The 15,941-nt window shown below is 44.0% G+C and overlaps 2 non-coding genes across 2 annotated transcripts; both read right to left on the bottom strand.

The window, feature by feature from the left end:
* Window positions 1-11,490: 11,490 nt before the first annotated feature.
* trnav-aac (transfer RNA valine (anticodon AAC)) lies at window positions 11,491-11,564 on the bottom strand. The gene has a single exon. It is a non-coding gene; the product is annotated as a tRNA-Val (tRNA).
* A 541-nt stretch (window positions 11,565-12,105) lies between these two features.
* On the bottom strand, window positions 12,106-12,178 carry trnav-cac (transfer RNA valine (anticodon CAC)). Its single transcript has one exon. It is a non-coding gene; the product is annotated as a tRNA-Val (tRNA).
* Between the last annotated feature and the right edge of the window lie 3,763 nt (window positions 12,179-15,941).

Below are 15,941 nucleotides of genomic sequence, written 5' to 3' on the forward strand. Positions count from 1 at the left end.
ACATTATTAAAATGGCTACCTCGAGGGGTTATGTAGATCCTAGCGCCTATGTGGATTATTACAAGATGCAAGATGGAACGGCTTGCCCGGTATTGTAGGAGCCCCCACAATGTATGGCGCCAGTCTAGGAGGACTCTTTCGTGGTCTCTTTAGAATGGCCGTACCCCTGCTTAAGAGAGGCTTTGCTATAGCCAGACCCCACTTGAAATCAGCGGCTAAAAATATTGTTAGTGACGTGTTCACCAATGTTATGAACCGGGCAGCTAGCCATGAGCATAAGGAGGGTTCGGGTCTCATGGTAATGGCGAGGAGGGGGGGTAAAAGAAGAAACAGCATGTGTCCACCAGGGGGCGACAAAGATCCGTGGCTAACAAAAAACGAAGAATCTCTCATTCTCCAACATATCGTGGAAACACTCGGAGAAGGAAGCAGCACAAGAAAAAACCTGCAAAAAGAAAGTCTCAAAGAAAGAAAAATAGAGCCTCAGGATACATCTTTTAAACATGTCTTTTGTCCACAGTCTATCGGAAGAATGCGTCAAATCAGAATTGGATCTGTTTACAGTTCCATACACTCAAACGAGTATAGATAAGAGCATATATGTAGAGATTCCCCCTCTTTCTGCAATTTCAGACACGACCCCTCTGGAGTTTTTTATAGCTGGCAATGGCGAGGATTATATTGATTTGAATAACACATTTATTTTAATGAACTGTAAAGTGACTGATGAGGATGGCGATGCAATCGAGAAGACGACCAACGCTGGGGTCATCAATGACCCGGTGGCCACCATGTTTACACAGGTGAATGTGACCCTGGGAGATCGGCTCATTAGTCAAAGCAGCAATACTTACCCCTATAGAGCCATGATGGAGTGTATACTTAATTATAGTGAGGAGACCCTAAGCAAACAGTTCAGCCCCGGCCTTTTCTTCAAAGACATCCCGGAAGCTATGGACGACAAGGATCCAGAGGGACTCAATAAGGGTTTGCAAAAAAGAACGGCCTCTTCAACAGAAGGGAGGACCTTTGAGCTAATGGGGCATATCCATGCAGACATATTTTTCCAAGAAAAACTCATGCTCAACGGGGTAGACATTAAAATTAAAATGATCCGTAGTAAAAGTGCTTTTTGTCTGATGACCCCTGATACTGAAAAATATAAACTGACCATATTATCGGCCTCGCTGTTTGTGAAAAAAGTGTCCGTCTCCCCGGCGGTTAAACTAGGACACGCGCAGGCGTTAATGACGGCAAACGCCAAGTACCCGATCGAAAGAGTCTATATGAAAGTCCACAGTATCCCCGCAGGGACACGGGTGATGAACCAGGAAAATCTGTTTCTAGGACAGCTCCCAAAACAGGTTATTATAGGTCTCGAAGATAATGATGCATTTACCGGGGTTTACAACAAGAACCCCTTTAACTTTAAACATTATAACGCGGAATTTATAGCGTTGTACGTCGATGGTGTGCAGGTTCCATCCAGACCTTTTCAACCTGACTTTGAAAACGGCAATGCGGTTCGTGAATATGACAGTCTAGTACTGGCTACGGGTCGCCATCTCAAGGATCAAACTCTGCTGATCGATCGCCGGGAATACTGCAGCGGTTACACCCTGTACGGTTTCAACCTGACCCCTGACGAAGAGTGTGGACAACATTTTTCACTGATGAAGACGGGCAATATGCGTTTGGAGATGCGTTTCAAGCAGCCTCTACCACGCACTGTAAATATGGTCGTGTATGCAGTGTTTGACAACATTATTGAGGTGAATCAGAGGAGAAACGTTATGTATGATTATTATTAAAATGAACACCAGAGAGCTCAACCACATCATGAATGCCCTGGCCAGCTCACGGAAACTGTTTCAAGGAGTCTACACCTGCGATCAGCTGCCTAAATTTAAGATCAAGAATTTACCTGCAATGTACATAATCAACACACACCCTAAAAATATGCCCGGAGAACATTGGCTGGCTATTTATCTAAGGGAGGACCACCGTGGTGAATTTTTTGATTCCTATGCAAACCCCCCGGATTTCAGACCTTTCCCTCGGAAGATCAATAACTTTCTGCTCAACAACTGTCAAGAAACCATTTACAGCGGTCGTCAAGTACAAAGTCTTCAGACCTTCACTTGTGGTCAACACTGTGTGTTTTTCTTATATCATAGATCTAAAGGAAGGTCATACCCCGATATTATGGCCTTGTACAGTGAGGATTTAGGCCAAAATGATAAAAAAGTGGCAGAGTTTGTCAGGACACTGTGGACCCCCCCTTATAACACAATGACTTACGACCCTAGCCAGCCGTGTATACAGATGGGGTGTTCTTGTGAGGATTTTAAAAGATGTCATGCGTGTTAAGGTGAAAAAATAATGAAAACAGCCTTTGAATCATTAGTTTTGTTTTTATTCAACACAATTCTTATACAAAGCAGGGGTTATGGTATAAATAAATGTACAACGTTTGAAAAATAAAAAATAAAAATAAAAAATTGTTTGTCGGGTCATTATTTACAGGGGAGACAAATAAAAACATGTGATTAATAAGCTTCCCAACGATGGATAGATCCTGAGGATGGTCGCTCAGCACGGTCAGAGTAATGAGATATCGGAGTCAGATCAGGCTCCACCTCTTTACACAGACGGATTTTTTGTCGCGTTTCCTGGTTAGGAACTGTTGATTGGGGCATGTTCAGACAGGCCATCGCCTGTAGGAAAGCATTCCAGCCTACAGGTCGGCGACTATCGGGTACCTTATTAGTGCTAGTGACACTCTTCAACAAATCAAACATGTGTGAACCTTTGATCAGTTGTCCTTTAAAAACAAATTCACCCTGTTCATTCCAAGCCGTTACCCGCGGTTTCTGAACCATTTTGTGCAGGATATATTCTGCATGTCTTTTCCTTCTGGCCGGCATGTTTCTCAAAACATCCGTTACAACATCTCCCTCTGATCTCTCAACAGGTTCGGTCACAGCAACTTCTTTATCAACCGTACCCCCTGCATCAGCCCCAGAACCATTTTCTTGAGAGGCCATGGTTAAAGTTAAAATGTTTTGATCTTTTTCACCCTGTCTAACCAGACGGAGGTAGCGCTGTAACGTGTTAGTATACAACTGGGCTTTGGAATACTGATTTAAATCGGCCCTGGCCTGTATAGCTTTCATTTCAGAGTCCAGGTTGTTTTCGGCCGTTTGTCTAATGGGCTCTGGCCCGACAACATTTTTTCTCAGTTTCTCAAGCTGCTCCTGAGGGATCAAAAACATTTTCTGAGCATATTCCATTATTAACCCACTCTGGAAGCTAGAAGACTGGTTAGGAAAGGCACGGCTATGCTCAACAGCGGTCCTATAAAACCCCCGGTTTGATTAATCTTCTTTCTTTTTCTTTTAATAGAATACTTCTTATTAGCGATGATCTTGATAACCGCTTTTTGTTTTTTGAGTTTAGAATGTTGAGAAGGGGTTAGGGGTATATTACCGCATAAGATGTTAAAAGCTATTTCACACAGGGTCTCGATCAAATCCGAGGGGGCCCCTTGCCAGCACAGCTTTCCTATGGCGCGGGCTCCTCTCAAATAACATTTGCAAAAGCGGCAGATTTCTTTTAATCCGAACAGACATTCTTATTTATTTCCTTTTCTTTAGCACATAGATTGCCGGCCAATCGGGCGGGCACAAACCTGTTCTGAGGCGAAAGTCTTCTGGGGTTTGTGCTTTTAAGTCCGCAATCAAGTACCCGTAGGGTTTTTTGGTGGCATCCTCAAATGCCTCCAAAAAGAACTTGGTCTGGTTAGGGTACATTTGACGAGCCAAGACGGTGACCTGTAGTTTATCTCTGGGGTTTTTAAAAAGAATTATATAATTGGCATATAAATTAATAGTGCGGCTTTTTTTACCTTGAAAAAATAGATTTTGAACTAAATAAATAATACTTAAATTCCTATGATGAGTGTACTTTGTGAAAGCTTTTTCCACTTCACTGTTGTCACCGGCCTGCTCCATCAGGTCATCAAGGATCACTAGGTTAGTTTGACCGGGCGGGAACAAGTCATCGCCACACAACGAGGCGGGGAGACCTTGCACAAATTTCAGATTATTTTTTTTCGAAGCCAAATCATCGTAGAGAGGTTGCCAGCAAGAGTAACACCACACTATGTTGTCAAGAGCTTGGGACACGGTTGCGTCCACATCTTCTATGATGTTCTTTATAAGATAGCTCTTCCCCGAATTGGAGGGACCGGCTATAATACAGGAGAAAGGGTGTTGAAGTCTGTTATCAAAACCACCGCTAATATCCATAAGGCAGAGTGGTATAATCAGTCTTCAACACTCTTTTATTGTACACCACCCTGAATCGTTTGTTTAGTGATCTATTTTCCAACGTGTACCCCTTTTTATTTCGATAGATCTGATTTCCGGCTGTAATAATCTCACGAGGAGGCGCGTCTTTCTCGTTACAAAACTTTCTACCAGGGTCGTCAGAGACTTGATGTTAATGAGCTTGTTGTTACAATGGTTCAGAGTGAAACCCTTAACTTTCATACAGGTCTTACCCGCAGCCGTTCTGTATGCATAAGTCTTAGGACCCCCTGAAACAAACTCCACTATGTGGTCCTGAGGATCTAGTTCGCTCGTTAACTCCCCAAGGTAGTCCCCGAGGGGAGGGACCCAATCCCCTGGCCTGGTGACAAAGATTACAGAGTCAGTATCATGATAGAGCGTGCGTTCCTGCAACTGATCCATTAAGTTGTACAGTTCAAGCCGGGCGTAAGCCGTGGTAAAAACCGCTATGAAAACATTAACGTTCCCCTGTTTGGTGGGGAAATCTTTAGGGGCCCTCCACTGGACCTGTGCCACATGGTCATTTAAGAATTGAAAGTGTGATACTGCATGTTGTTTGGAAAACATAAATTCTATGAACAGTTCAGGGGTTTTAATCAAGGTTGTGTTTAGACGGTAATTTCTTTCCCCAAACTTACCCCACAGACTGTTTAAAATCAGTTTGGACATTTGTCTCTTGGCGGGGTTTACAGTTATGTTCCCCGGCTCTAGACGGATCCCTTCCTTTTCAAAATATTGCTGAACGTATCGCTCTTTGGCCGCGGAGTCAACACACCATGAGGGAAAGCCCGATGCCTCCTGTTTCCCTTTCAGATGGGTCATAATGTAATCAGCAAAAAGAGTATCAGTTTTTTCAGTAAAATGCCAAACCTCATACACCTTACCGACTCTGTAACCTTTCTCCACCGCCTTGTCAAGCTCAATGCTACACCAGACACCCGTCAGCGCTCTCTCTTCATCACTGTGCAGACAAGAGGTAGTTTGATTTTCAGTTTCCACACACGTTCTACACAGAGGGAACATCAATTTTCCCGAACACCTGTAAGGCAACACGGGTAAGAACAGCTCGCGAGGAGGGTACATGGTGACTTTGATCAAACTAAAGTAATGTCCGATTTCGAGAAAGTCACGATAAACAATGGTTGGACGCCCCACCGGGTACATTTTGGTCTTGTTGACATAAGGGTACAGACTGGTGAAATCATAGTAATCTACTCTCTCACCCTCCTTTACCTCATAATGTAAACAGAGGGCATTGGTACAACCCCCAAATAACGCATCCCGGGGCTCTAGACATTCAGGAAAGTCCAAGGTTTCCATAAACCGTTGTACCCCCGCATCCTGTTGCTTCAGGGTCGTCCACTCGTGTTCCCAAATCACCAGCACGTTCAAACCATAGGTGTTTTTTAAAGTTTCAATTCGTTCCTGGAAATCATAGTACATATCACCGCAGAGTTTTAGTGTTACGGGGTTAAAGGTGTTTGGGTCGAAGCACTGAGGACAGCCATGGTAAATACAACCGGCAAACTCATAAGCGGTACGCCGCCCGGACACGTCGCTAAAACCGTCTAAGTAGTAAGGCCCCATTTTGACTTCCCCTTGATTTAAAGCATGTCTGATGAAGATGTTATCCCGGGCACTCAGGTATTCCACCCACTGTATGGAGACAGTCGAAAAGTTATATTGTCTCGCACGATAGTTGTCAGAAGTGGTGACCGCTATAGTGTTTTTCTGCAAGAAATTGGACCGATACATTTTCATGCAGAGAGACGCTATGGTCACACTTTGCAAAGGGTTGAGACCCGATGTGTTGATAACCTCGGCGCAGAAACGCACACAGGCTTCTTTAAGGATCACCACATCATTTTTACAATAAGCGGCCATCTCTTCTCGGAAATCAAAAACACCTCCCTTAACCGTATTGTACCATTTAAAGAATTCCTCCCTCTCATGAGACATCATAGTATCAACCCCATAATAAGAGGCGGGCGGGTAGGACCCTTGATAATTTTGAGTGTCCTTAGTATTAAAAAAATGGCAGAACCAACCTTTCTTCTGAGCCTCAAAACCCAGAGCCTTAGGCAAAGCGCTCAATTTCATGGGGAGGAAATTTAACAAGTCTATGTAACGTTAGTTGAAAGCTTCGTCGGTGAAACACATGATCTTGCTACCCTGAGCTATTATTTTTGGGGTCACCCCATTTTCCACCAGATACTTCATCAAAATGTAAGAATCATAACCCTTAGCATTGTGGGCAATAAATGTGTAATTGAGGTATTTTGGACCTCGATACCACGTAAAGAAATCCCTGACACAACTCTCACCGCTAGCTGACCACTCACGATCCAACATGTCAATACAGTGTATATAATTAGCAACGTGGACCCCGTTTTCTTGCCGGCATTCAAAAGCAAAAAAGACATACCAGTTGTGCGGCGGCTCCTTTTTAACCGGCTGAATAAAGCACTGGTGTTCGGACCCCGGGGTTAAATCAGCATTACAGATCCTGCATCTCGGCTCCAGACATTTGTGTGGTTTAACCTCATGAAAACGGTACTGGAGGCAACACTGCGGGCAACATTTAGTTTGATCACAATAACTCCATTTTTTAACCCCTCTCAGCAGCGGCCCTCTGTACCTTATGCTCGGAAAAACAGAACGCTGAGAGACAAATCCTTAAGCAATCTTTACATCGGATGGTAGGGGCCAAACCCTTACGACATTGCGGATTGAAACAGACGTTACAGTAACCGTCACAGAGGTGCTTAAGCTTATCATTGAAGGCCTTTTAGCACCAATGACAAACATACGAACAACCCAAAAAAGCCGTCAAACTCTTTATTCCAAAGTAATGACTATCACTTAGGAAGAGAAACAGTGTCTGTGTATGGGTTTCAGGATGTGTCTGAAATTTCACAAATACTTCCTTTACCTCACAACGGTACCACACAACAATTTTTAAAGACAACAACTCCTCAAACTTGGTGATGTCTGAAAAGGCAACCATCTGTTGAGAGTTTAAGCCGGCCCTCTGATGAAGCATTAAAGCCTCTTGCAGAGCTTGGGGTTCAGGCATGTCGGGGGTGAGTAGTTTTATTAAACTGCAAGCAAAACAGAGCTTATTGTCCCCACTGGAACTCACCACTAATTGCCTGAGCTTGGTCCTAATTATGTCGTTCTTCAAGCATTTCGACAGTCTTCTAAGCGCCCCACCCTCAGGGTTACGAACCACATTCATAACCAGAGACAGACTTTCATCAGCTAAGATGGCTGCGTTACTTTGCAATAACGCTTCGATTTTTGGCAGACGTCTAAATTATCTCCACTCAGCATTACAGATAGGTTGCTAAACAAATCATCCCCTCTGAGTTCTAACTGTACAACATCTCGAGGTCTGACCCTTTCAGCAACCTGTTCAAGCATTTTCTGCAAGGCCTCGTGTATGTTGACAAATATTTCTGCATAATTGTCACAATTTAAAAGTTCTGCAAAATTAAAACGTTGAATCATTTCAAAATTGTTATAGGCCGGTCTATCTATAATCACGGGATCACTGGTACTCTTGGACACATCATCATTTTGAACAAAGCCTTCACCCCCTACATTCTCACAGAGCATGTCCTCCACAGCCTTATCAGTCTCAGAACCCTCCACATTCCGAACACCCCCACTGCTGACATCTACAAAACCCCCTTTTTGAGGAAGCTCATTTAAAGCCTGTAAAAGTCCTTCAAAGATATCCAACCGGTTAATGTCAAGACCCTCCTCTATAGTGATGGCTGCTTCTGCCGCCATCCTGTGTTCTAATTGTCTCAAATCATTTATAATAGGGGCAGAATTTGGTCGGGGTAGCTCCTCCAAAGCCTCCACCATTTCAAACAAATCGGGGTGAACTAGGGGGTGAACCTCTATAAGCGCTACCGGTGGGAGGTGGTTATTTAGATCATTGACCATCTGTAACAGGTCGGGGTTCACCGGTAAGTCTGTTAATTCACATTCTATCGGTGGTAATTGGGGGTTATTTAAATCATTTATCATTTGTAATAGTTCCAGGTTCATTGGGACATCAGAGGAGTTCACAACAGGGCCGGGGATGTTCTCTCGGGAAGGTCTTTTTGGGGCCCTAGCTTGTTCATAATCCTTTAGTTTGTGAGTTCTTTTACCAAGTCAGGACATTTTTTAATTTATTTTTTATTTTTCCAACAACCCACAATAGTAAGGCGTTTTGTGTCTATTAAAACATTAAATACGGTACAATTCGTTAGTAAGGGTATTAATAAGGGTGTTTTGGCTCTCTATCACCAGGTTTTGCCCCACTAACATAAGTCTTTGATTTTGTAACAAAGTATGTAGCAACTCATGCCGACCTTCAGGAAGTAGCTCCGGGGGCTGGTGGCCTGGCTCAGCTTCAAAGGATGGTCGCTCCGGTAAATCTCGGTCGAAGGAGGCAGGGAGCGAGCGTATACTCATGGACGGAGACCAAGAAGGCCTTTGCGGTGACACCCTGGCCAAGCGCGGGGTACTGTTCCGCGTTTCTGTAGCCAAGAAACGGGTCTGGGGGGACGATGTTGAAACCAGGCCGTCGTTGGGTGGTGTGTCAGCCCTGACTGACGGCGACCCCTGAGGTTGTTGGATGCCTGTATTTGTTCCGCCCGACAATGCGGCGGGCTGAATCTGGGGTGTTGAATTACCCCCAGAAGGCTGTGGCCTGAGTAGATGTTGGGGGGTCTCCAAGACCACCGTGGGGGATCCTCTCGGTGATCTCACCGGGGAAGATGTTTGATCCCACTTAGACGGGGTAATTGTCCTCAATAGCTCATCCACAGAATGACTATCCCAAGAGTCTTGGGAAGAATAAAAATATACATTACATTTACATCTTTAAACGGCGACAGAAATCACACTTAAAACAACATGTCCAGGACATTCAAAACCTTTAGCTTTTTTAGACCTTTGAAAATAGCCTTAGACATTCACTACAACGCCTTATTATTTACAGACAATATATTTATTAGGACTTGATAATAAATGTAAAACAGAGAAGCAGCTGTAAATAAACTGTTTCTTAAATGTTTCTTTAAAAACTGTAATATTGTTAATAAAACACACACACACACAACAACATTTCATTTTTAAACGAACCTTCCAAGTGTAAACGCTTCCTGATCCCGGGACTTCCTGTTTCACAAACGTTTTCACGATCTGTTTAAATATTAAATACAATGAACACCTTCAAGCCTTTTCCTACAACCACTTTAAAACAGAAGTATAATAGCGGGAGATAAGCCAAACAACTTACTAAACCCTTTCAGACGGCTTTACTTCCTAACCAGACGGTACGGCAATCGGTCATTTCTAAACACGTTCCCCAGAAACAAGCCTAGACCTGTCCGGACTTCTAAAGATCTTTCCCAGAACCCCCCGCCCTACAGGAAACGGTCACCCATCGCTTAAATATTAGCCCTCAACGGGCAAACAAAGCCCTTTTAAAAACATTAAAGTTTGAAAGATCTTACTTACCTCCACAGAATAATCGTTTCTTATGTTTTTCGGCTGGTTTAGCTTTTTGCACCGCTGTGAAGGTAAGAGACATGTTTAACCTTTAACCACACCGCTTTATAAAAAGCTTTAACCTCTTACAGGCTGCAGACATATACTCACAGCTATCAGATACCGGGGCTGACGGCCTTTCAGATTCTTGAAAGGTTACGGTTCTCGAAGGTAAAACGAAACAAGCCCTCGATGTGGAAGGCCTTTCGTTGTCTCGAACCACGTTTCTTAATACTGTTAGACAGGATAATTTTTTTAAATTAACAAAACTGGACTCAAACATCTTACAGAAACGTTATACAAACAAACAGGGGTTTAGTTCTTACCCGGTCGGCAGACAGCCTGTCTAGGGACAACCACTTCTCTTGGTCGATCCTCGGAGACATTAATCACAGGCCTTTCGATAGTTTCTGTGTAATTAAAGAGACCGGCATTAATATATATTAAAACGTTTTCATAACTCTAATGAGCCGCTTCAAAACCACACACACCCATACATAAGAACCCATGAGCGCAAACACAAAAATCTTACCGTCGTTGTTCCAGATGATCTCCTCAGCGTTGGGAATTAACTCCTGTTGACTGGCTGAAAAATAATTTTACAGAACTTAAAACAGATGTTATAGCCTTATTTACAATACATGCACACAACACGCTCTGAGTCAATGAAAATAATCTGAAGACTTGCCTAAAAACTCGTTTAAATCGAAGTCGCTGATGTTGTTTCCGGACATTGTTGATCTTTAGTCTTAAATCGAAAGGTCAGTATGAGTCTGTCGAGCTGAAGACCAGACCTTCATACTTATACTGATGGCCACATGCCGGATCTGCTTGTAAGGCATTGTTCTGGTCTGGCCTTTGTGCCGCCCTGTTACCAATTAACATATCAAAACCAACCAATAAAATGACACTGCATCAAATTTCAAATAGAAACCAAGATGGAGACGATCTCTCTCCTCTCTACTCTAAACTTTTATTAGAACCTTTTGGTCTCTCAAAAAAACATTTTTAAGCATCAAGACCTATAGTCAACATCCACTAAGAATATTTCAGGCCTTTATAAGCGCTAAAAAACAACCTGAGCCAAGAAAATAACTATAAAGATCTAAAATAACAAGCGCTTATACAGTGATTCTATTTTTTTTTTTTATAGCGATGCTTTGTTTGGTATTAAACAAGTTACAAACTACTCAGAACAGCGTTTATCCCCGCAAAAGAGATATTTGGGTTTATTTTACAATGCTTATATTTTTTATAGGTTAAAAGAATTCTGAATGTTTTGATATCACACGCCATACCTACTGTTGTCTTCTACACCTTACGGTAGCAACAAATCTAACTACTGCTTTACTTTAACAATAATAATGACGGCGACCACGATGACAACAAGAACAACAACAAGAACAACAACATCAACATCATCAGATTTTAATTAAAAGTGGCTACACCAGCGTTTACAATTTCAACCTGTCGACGGACGGACGCTCTGAAAGCACCGATTTCGGGCACTCCAATGAAGAAAAGCCACCCACCGCCTCCGGGGAACCACGAGGGCAAGCAGGACGAAAAGGGCCAGCCCACAGCAGGCTGTTTCCGCCCGGTTTCGAACCCGGGGACCTTTCGCGCGTTAGGCGAACGTGATAACCGCTACACTACGGAAACTGACACCGCCGCCTCTTGCTTCAAACGGTTACCGTTGAAGCCTGCTGGTAAAACGGGCTCAGGCGTTTCAGGTCGGCTAGGCTGTAAGATGGCGTCTGAAGTGCCGCGAAAGGATGCCATTTTCACAGACCTGTTTGGCATTGCTAAAGGGCACATCAGGACACTACGGAAACTCTTTCAAAGGCAGGACGCCCTGCGCTCTGACAGTGCCTGCACTTAGCCCAACAAGGTGATGCTGAATGGCTTGTTCAAACGGCTGGTGGTCTTCCGTCACCACCAGACTATCAGAGCTATACTGCGCCTTCAACTACATAATAGTAACAGCAATGTCGCCGATCCTGCTACGGTCATATTGTAACAGCAACAACATGTATCGATTTTAAAAGTGTCGGTTCCAGCGCCTCGCAAAGCTACCCTTCTGCGATCGTTTGTTCTCAAGGTTATGATTTCTTGCCACTCCGAGGAAGAGAAAACTTAGGCCGGCCATGGGACGGAGAGATGAGGACGGGTAACAAAGCACTGGCAAGCGTGCACCGCGGGTTGTTTCCGCCTGGTTTCGAACCGGGGACCTTTCGCGTGTGAGGCGAACGTGATAGCCACTACACTACGGAAACCAACGCGTCCTGCCGTTTCAAATGGCTCCCATCGAAGCAGGCTGGTAAAACGCGCACAGGCATTTCCCGTGGGCCACCCTGTGAGATAAAGGTTTCTATTTTCACTGACCTATTTTGCATTGCTCAAGGGCACATCAGGACACTTTGGAAACTCTTTCAAAGGCAGGACGCCCTGCGCTCTGACAGTGCCTGCACTTAGCCCAACAAGGTGATGCTGAATGGCTTGTTCAAACGGCTGGTGGTCTTCCGTCACCACCAGACTATCAGAGCTATACTGCGCCTTCAACTACATAAGAGTAGATAGTAGGGTTTTTTGGGCGCGGCCTATTTTGTTATGACGTATGCCCTAAGCTTATTAATATTCCTACGTCATAATTGGGGGGCGTGATTTTAGGTAGAGTTATTTCCTTAATTATTCCTACGTCATATCCGTCAGAAAGTGTACACCCATAAAACCCTGAACAACAAGGCCACCCATAAATACCCCCACCCCTCTGAAGGCAACGCCCCGAAACTCTCCTCTCTATTTAAGAACCCGCGCTGCTTTTAGGCAATACCTCTTTAATTCTCAGCTTCTGAAACATCCCGCTTCTTCAACATGTCCAGCGACATCAACATGAAACCCCGCAAGAAACAATCCCGGGCAAGGGTTCCTGTACTCACCAATTTGAAGATTGAACGCTCCTGGGTGTTGTTCTGGGGGGCTCGACGGGGTTACCGCTTTAAAAGGGATCCCAGCTATGTTGGAGTGGAGCTTTTTGCTTTGGGAGAGAAGGAGGGTACGTTGGAACCTTTTGAGACGGTAATTGAATACTCTTATGAGGACTGGTTGAAGGTGATGGCCTGGAGAGATCTGGGGCTTGGGGATAAGACTCTAGAAGGCTTGCAAGAGGGTCCAAGAGAATGCGAAATGGAGTCTCCGACTCAGGGTTTTGAAAGGTGGTGAATGGGAAAGCTTGCAGAACTACGGTAGAGTGGTGAAGAGTCTATCTCTAACTACAGATCGTAAGGTTTTGCTTAGCAGTACCCTGATTACAAACCCTATTGAAGGGGGTGTGGAGGATCCAGAAAAACAGGTTACTGAAATTATGTTTGACGCCGTCTGACGGCTCAGGGGCTACTCTCTTCTAAGAGGGCGGTGTGTCGTGACGTAGTGAAGAGATAGGATAAAAGGCGCAACAATTCATTCATGGTTTAAAATTAAAGAGAATGTCTTACCCGAAAGCTGCGGACGTCGACAGGCTCTACAGGCCTCTTCAAACCCGGGATCACCCCTGGTTCTATTCCCCAGATTTTGTATACACTCCGGAACCCTCTGACTGCGGTTACCCTCCAAGACCTCAGACCCCGGTCCCTCAGGACGAAACAACATGAGGTGCGATGGATGACCAAATGAGTCTCGGGGATCCCCAGCCTCTGGAGCTCATGGAGGGCCTCGATTTTGCCGAACTGTCTACCTTCTGTGCGTCTCAGGAGGGGGTCAGTCCAATGGATGTAGAAACACCCCACAAACCACCAGGCGACCCAATGAGCATCGGACTGTCCCGGGGGCGTGATGAAGACGCAGGATTTATGCCCGGGGTATGTGACCAAGTAAGCAGAGTAGTTAAAAGCACCCTGGTGTATATTCTGAGTGCTCTCATCGACCGAGCTCTGAAAGAAGTCTGTCGGGGGTGTGAAGTGAATCACCCCAGTCAGTTGAGACACAGTTGTTTGTTTGAACCAGACCGTTACTATTTCCTGTTCTATTTCAACGTGTTTTACAGAAGACTGAACAAACCGTGGCTGAAACCGGCACTAATCAAGGCGCTGTCTTACTCCCACATACATGTCACTGCGGGACAAGTCCAGAAAATCATAGATGAGATTTTGCTGGAGCTGAAAAAGGAGCCGTTTATAATAGAGAAACTTGGGCAGCTGCTCAATGACCTGGATGAGCCGAGTAGAAAAACCGCTGGCAAGCTAAAAGCTTATTTCTTCCGTAAAGAAGTTAAAGCTGGGGGCAGCGACGAAGAATTCGACATCTACGCCACTGATTCAGACTCTGACCTGAACTAAGGGACTTTGAACATGGGGAATGTTCTGGACTGCTTCTGCAACTGGTTCTGTCATCAACACTCTGTAGCTAACCTGAGAGCGCTATTACACCATGTGCTTGACAGAAAAGTAGCCAACGCGAGCCTTTTCTCTACAGATTTAACCATCGATGAGGATCAACTTTCAAACCTGGAAAAGTGAATGGCTGCTGTAACAAAGACCGGGGGGTACGAACACTGGGATGAAGCGCTCAAGGGGGCCAAGAATGATATTAGGCCATATCATCAACATCTGTATGACCTTTTGCTGAGCATGTTTAATACACCTCTGTTTACTTTTAAAATAGGTCATATTGTTGTTTTATTTACATATGTAACTGAGGTGTGTGCCTACAAGATAAAGAAACAGGTATATTTGTTGATATAGATCAAGTAACCAATTATCTGATTTCTTTTTGTCTGGACCGTAGAAAAAATTGTTGTGTATGTTATACTTTTCTCAAATGTCTAAAAAGGGGTATCTGCTCTCCTGAAGTTGAATAAAAAACCTTGTATAAAAACTTTGCGCATAGTGTGGGTCTGTTTGGTTATTTGACAGAATGACTCGGCAAGCTCCCCAAATGCAGGAACTATACTACAACCCAGCCAAGATTGGGGGTTTGGCGGGTAAGAAGGGTTTTCAAAGAGGACTCGCTGAGGCCGGAGTGAAGGTTAATGATGTGGTTGTTTCAGAATGGTTACGGGATTAACTTTAAAAGAAACCGCGTATATGCAACTGACATAGACTCACAATGGCAAATGGATCTAGTCGATATGTCAAATTTATCAAAACATAACAATGGTCACAAATTGATGTTGATGTGTATCGATGTGTTATCAAAATATGCCTGGGCTCGCATTCTACATAAAAAAACAGGTCGGGCGGTGACAAGGGCCTTTGAGGATATATTGTCCCAGGGTCGATGTCCTAAAAAACTGCAGACTGATAAAGGAAAAGAGTTTCTCAACAGAGAATTTCAGAATCTACTGAAGAGACACAAAATACATCATTTCACCACCGGTAATGAGCTTAAGGCATTGGTAGTGGAGAGGTTTAACCGCACCATGAAGACCAAAATCTGGAGATATTTTACAGCGGTCAACACGTTCAAGTATTTTGATAAAGTTCAGGATTTTATCGATGCTTACAACCAAGGGTATCACACCAGTATTAAAATGAAGCCTATAGATGTTGATCAAAGTAATTCTTTTAAGGTCTATAAAGAATTATACGGACCATTTATTAAGAAGGGAAAAACTACTTATAAGTTCAACATCGGTGATGTGGTTCGCGTTTCAAAGCTAAGGAGTACTTTTGCCAAAGGTTATGAACAAACATTTTCTGACGAATATTTTACAGTTACCGAACAGTTGGCTTGAGACCCCCCCGTGTACCGGTTAAAAGACTATGACGGGGAGGATATAGAAGGAACGTTTTACGAAGCCGAGTTACAAAAAATGATTGTGGGTAAATACAGTGTATACAGAGTTGAAAAGATATTAGCTGAAAAAACCCAGAACCGGAAAAAATACGTGTTGGTGAAATGGCTTGGATGGCCTGAAAAGTTCAATAGTTGGGTCCCGGAACAACAGGTTTGCGATATTCAATCCTTATAACAACATGCCCGTGGGTGTGTTGGGGGCATTACTTTCGGTACTCAAGATGGAATCAGGAGGCTTCTACGTGA

The sequence above is a fragment of the Amia ocellicauda genome (genome assembly GCF_036373705.1).
Source record: "Amia ocellicauda isolate fAmiCal2 chromosome 11 unlocalized genomic scaffold, fAmiCal2.hap1 SUPER_11_unloc_3, whole genome shotgun sequence".
Lineage (NCBI taxonomy): Eukaryota > Metazoa > Chordata > Actinopteri > Amiiformes > Amiidae > Amia > Amia ocellicauda.